Below are 5,731 nucleotides of genomic sequence, written 5' to 3' on the forward strand. Positions count from 1 at the left end.
GTAGCCAAGACATGGAAACAATTCAAGTGTCCTTCAACAGATGACTGGAAAAAGAAGACATAGTAGATATATACAATGGAATAATACTCAGTCATAAAAAGCTAAAATAAATATTGCCATTTGTGACACATGGATAGACATATCTATTTTTTTTAGATGAGAGGAGATAGTGAGGCACATTCCCGCATGTGCCCCAACCAGGATCCACCTGGTAACCCTGTCTGGGGTCAATGTTCGACTACCAAGCTATTTTTAGTGCCTGAGACTGTCATGCTCCAAAAGAGCTATCTTCTGCACCTGGAGCCATGCTCAAACCAATCAAGCCACTGGTTGTGGGAGGGGAAGGGGGAGAGGAAGGGTTGTGGAAAGGGGGAGTAGCAGATAGTTGCTTCTCCTGTGTGCCTTGACCTGTAATCAAAACCAGGACATCCATATGCTAGGTGATGCTCTATCCACTAAACCACTGGCCAAGGCCACATGGATAGATCTTGAGAGCACTATCCTATGTGAAATAAGTTTAGACAGAAGAAGATAAGAACCATATCATTTTACTTATATGTGGGATATAAAACAGAAAGCAAGAAATAAACAAAAAGCAAACTCATAGACACAGACAATAGAATGGTGGTTACCAGAGGGGAAAGGAGAGTGGGGGAAATAAATAATATTGAAATTTAAACTTCTGCCTTAGATGGATAGCTCAGTTGGTTGAAGCATTGTCTCAAAAGCACAGAGGTAGCTGATTCAATCCTCGTCAGTGCACATACAGGAACAGGTCATGTTCCTGTCCTTCTCTCTCTCTCTCTAAAAGCCAATATAATAAACATTAAAAAAAAATTTAACTTCCTTTCAAACAGTTCTTTGCTCATTAAAAAAGTAATCAGTCTCTAAGACTATGTAAAACAAGCACACTATAATTGAATGGCTGCCTATTAAAATGTGATCACCTGACTTCTGCAAACCTTTGCCTTTGAAAGGTTCAAAAAAAATACTTTCTAAAGACATACTGGCACAGCAAGAAAATGCTCATTAACAGTAATACCTTGATTGTTTTCAATCTTTAGCAGTGTGGTACTAACATAAAATATGGCCTTTGTTTTTCAAGATTTTACCTACTCTCTTCTCACTTCTCAAAGGACAGATCAGTGGATGAGATTATAATACCCTATTCATAAAATTAATTTCATATACTCGAAAAAGCTACTTTAATCATCACCTGGGGACTACAAACTAAGCCAGCTTTTTAGCTGTGGGAACTAAAGATTAGAGGAAAAAAATAGAAAATGTGATAGAATAAAGCCTCGTTAAAATAGCACCACATATTTAAAAAAATTAAAAAGCACTTTTCTTATGGTCATCTTTCAAGTTAGGATTGAAGCACTGACCACATGTGGAAAGTAATGTAAATATTAAATGCATTTAAGTATTTTTCAGTTTGTTTACTTTTAAGCAATTATGCCATAGGTTTTTCACAATTAAGACACATAGTACAAACTTTCCATTAGTGAAAAGTTAGGAAAGTTTATAGTATATACAAATAGAAAAGTTTAAAAAATACTTTGGAGGTACTATAAAAAGCAATTTATGAAAAGGATAGTCATTGGTTTTGTCAAGAGGCTATGAAAAAACGTGAACTCTGATTCAGGCTGTATCACTTAGTTACATGACTTCTGAGCAAATTACCTAGCCTCTGAGTATATAAATGGACTACTGTAAGGATTGAGATTATGGGAAAATAAATATAAAATGTCTAACAATACCAGATGTATACTATGGCTTTTCTAGTAGAGATGCAGGATTTCACAGAGTTATTATAAACAAGATAATACATTAAATAAAATTTAAATTGTCCCAAAGGAATAATAACTAAGAAAAAAATCCCTAATGATTCTGAGCTCACTTTTTTTTTACTTAACCCTTTGAGTAGTACGAACGTTCATGTATGTCCTCGTGCCTCTTGACCATCCGGAGTGCAATTGATTTATTTTAAAAATGTGTAAGGCAACATTAAGAAAAGGTAAATGCATGTTCTTTTTGTTTCCATAATTTGGTTATCAAACAAACATGATTTTAAGTTATAAAACTGGAACTGGAACTAATTTCATTTTTTGAAAAAAAAAACACCTCACTCCCAGGTGTCAGCAAGCATGAAAAAAGCTCACTATTCAAAGGGTTAAATTACCTTTTATTCATTGTTAGCCATCCTGGGCCCTATTATTCAGACAAACATGTGTAAGCTACCACCAACAAAAAATAGCGACTAGAAATCTGGAGACTAAAAATGAAAACTGCTGGCGCAAATTAAGTAAACCCGTTTTCTTGACCATGTCTATGACAGTCAGAATCATGGCAAACAGTTCTCCTTAGATTATATTTGTCTAAACATACACAGTATATTATAGAAATGATCTAGTATTGTAAACAGAACAATCATGAAACACCACAGACCAGATCTAGCGATCTCTTACTACTTTGAAACTCTATAGATTTTGCAGTAATTCCCTAAATTATATTACTGATAGATTTACTTAATAAATTGTTGACAAAAGAACAAACATTTTACAAAAACAACACTAGATAGAAATATATATTTGTTTTAAAGTCTTGCAAAAATTAACCTGCACAATTTAGCTCCTTGAAATGTTTATTGTTCTTCTTCATTGAGAACTATTATTTGAACAAACCTGGACACCAACCACCTAAGGCAAACTAGAATGTCTTTAATAATTGAAAATGATCCTTCCCCTGCATCCTCCCCAACAATAAAATAGAAGCACTAACTATAAATTTAGTTCCATCTCATTCACAAGTTCTGACATTTTTCCTCCAACCTCTTTATTATCCAATCAAGACAACTTAAACATACTCACTTAAATCTAGACACTTTTTAGCTTCTGTTGATCATTAAACAATTTATCACATAGTAAAAACACTAACATATTCTAATTTTGTAGTCTTTAACACAAATTAAGGCAGTCATGTAACATTTTGGTAGATTATATCAAACACAATGACATTTATTTCTTATTCACATTTTACAAACAACTCTAATTCACAGCATTTCACTAGTTTTATAATTTCTCCAGAGATGTGAAAGCTACAGAAAACATAAAATGTGCTTTATAACTTCAAAGTTTTATGAACCTGAACCACTATACAGATCACTAAAATATCAACCAAATTACATGAATGCATTTGTTACATTAAGTGAGATTTTTCCTTCCAAAGTCATCAAAACTATTCTTTAATAGTCAAGAAAAATTGTTAGAATTTGTAGGATTTTGTGTGTGTTTTAATGTCAGGGTGGTATGATCATCTTTGGATATATAGCTGTTGAAAGCTGAGTTATACAGAAGAAATAATAGAGAACAGAGACTTTTCTTTACACATTTATTCTCAAAGCCTGCCCTTCATCTTATTTTGGTTTTCCACATTGATCCAATTGTAGCACTTCCTGGAGAGAGCTATGTCCTAACTAGCAACATCAGGAAGAGAATTGGACAAAGAAAATTAGAAAATGCTGATCTTCTCATGTCTTTTTGAAAACAGTAAATACATTCTAAGCATTTAAGCACTATAAGTCACAATTTAACCTTTAATCATTTTTACTTGTAATGGACATGAACAGGAAATACTAAATGAATCCTTCTACTGTTCAATAGGAGCAAGACTTCTCAGCAGAATCTTACTTTGTTTCCTGTCTCATATAGTTGTGCTGACCTTAAAACCTCATTAGCAAGCTATTCAGTGGTGATGCCTAGCTAATCTTCATTGAATGGTGAATCAAAGGAAATACAATCTAAAGACACGAAATTACCTCACATTAGTTCCTGTTAAGGCATTTTCCCCCTATAATTGTTGAAAAAAAAAACTGAGTTAAAGCAACCATGCCGACTCCTCAAAGATAATGGTTCAAACCCCCAAATCAAACCGTTACAATCCCCTTGGATTGCCAAAAAGGAATCAATCATTTAAAGAGAAGTCAACCTGCACATAAAATCACCTCTCAAAAAAACGTTAACATTTTACACACTAGTATTGTCTCAGTGTAAACCCCAACTGGATAGAAATACGGGCCAGTGGTGGCTATGGCTACCGTACATGACACAGCCACCCCTACTTCTGCTTCGTGAGGGATTCCGGCGCTTGAGCGACCGGAGGACGAGGCAACTTGAAATAGACCTTAACAGAATCATAGATGAACCACTGCAGCGCTGTCAGGGTGCCGATCATGATGATCCGGGCGAACAGGCCCTTCCACACGCCCCCAAACCCCAGTTTGCGGAGAACTCCAAAAGCCGTGCTCCCTTTCTCCTTGTTCAAAAGGGAAACTACGGAATCGGCCGGGTGGGACACGACAGCACAGAAGATGCCGGCAATGTAGCCGGCCACGAAGGTCACGGCGAGCTGCTCGGCTTTGGTGCACTGGCTCTGCGGCTTGGGCACGACGTACTTGTAGAGGGCTTCGACGGTGCGCTCAAAGCAGGTGAACTTCATCATGGTGTAGGGGACCTGCCTCATCCAGAGCGGCGCCACGCCCTTGTAGAAGGCCCGCAGGCCCTCCTCGCCGTACATCCTGGGGGCGGCGGCCCGCAGCGTGCTGGCGTAGCCCGGCTGCGTCTGCACGCGCACCTTCACCGCCTCCATGGGCGCCAGGGCCACGTCCGCGAAGAACTCGGCGCTGGCCGAGGCGGCCAGGTACAGGCTGGTTCTCCACTCGTAGGCCTTCTCCGGGCCCAGCAGCTCCGCGAAGCGGATCTTGAAGACTTCATAGAGGCCGAACTTGAAGAGGCCTTGCATGGAGTAGCCAAGGAAGGTCGGGGCCCAGCCTCGGGCCAGGCCACGCACCCCGTCGTCTCGCACCGTCACACCGAAGCCGCTCAGGATGCCCTTGTACTTGCCGGGGTCCACCTGCATGCGGCACTTGACCAGGTCCAGGGGCACGATGGCCGTGTGCGTCAGCCCACAGCTCACCATCCCGCCCAGGCCGCACAGCAGCAGGTACCTCACGGAGCCATATTCACAGCTTGGCTCCTCTGTGGCCGCCGCCGTCCACAGCCTGCCCGCGCGTCTGCCCGTGCTTCTTGCCTGCAGAGCCCGGTAACCACCAGCGTCACACATGCTCACTCTCCGTCTAGTCACACAAGCCCCTCAGCCAGGGGCTCCTTTCCTCCCACAGGGCCCACTAAACAGGTGGCCCACCAAACAGGTGTGCCCGCGTGGTGAGCGTCCTCCGCGAGCCCACAGAACCAACGGCCCGGGTGAGCTGCCTGCCGAGCCTGCGCCCACAGGGTTCCTGCCAACGCTCCAACCGCGCCTGCGCAGCTGCTGCTGGCTGGCGCAGCACGAGGTCTGCAGCGCACTCCGGAGAGTTTAAGTAGGAGACTCGCCCTGCTTCTCTCCTCCAGGACCGTGTTCTGCTCCTCCCTCACACCGTCAGGCGAAGGGACTTCAAGTTAACAGTAAGAACCCCACCCTTAAGCCCTCCTCAGCCATTGGTCCTCTGTCCCTAGGTCTTACCTTGGGCAGTGGCTTTCCATGGGCAACTGGCAGCTCTGCTACCTAGTCCTCTATGAAGATGCTGAAAAAATACATCAACAAGTACAAACATGAATAAACACAGGAATAGGCGAGTAAATAGATGAGGAGGTCGGCAAGGGGGTGAAGAGTCGCCATGCACCCTTGCTTTCCTTAGAGGCCTTGCTGGAGTCCTCACCCAACTGTGCCCACT

The 5,731-nt window shown here is 41.8% G+C and overlaps 1 pseudogene; it reads right to left on the minus strand.

Annotated features, from left to right (window-relative positions):
* Window positions 1-4,116: 4,116 nt before the first annotated feature.
* Window positions 4,117-5,121, minus strand: LOC136397676 (solute carrier family 25 member 3 pseudogene; annotated as a pseudogene).
* Window positions 5,122-5,731: the final 610 nt, after the last annotated feature.

The sequence above is a fragment of the Saccopteryx leptura genome, chromosome 3 (genome assembly GCF_036850995.1).
Source record: "Saccopteryx leptura isolate mSacLep1 chromosome 3, mSacLep1_pri_phased_curated, whole genome shotgun sequence".
Taxonomy (NCBI): domain Eukaryota; kingdom Metazoa; phylum Chordata; class Mammalia; order Chiroptera; family Emballonuridae; genus Saccopteryx; species Saccopteryx leptura.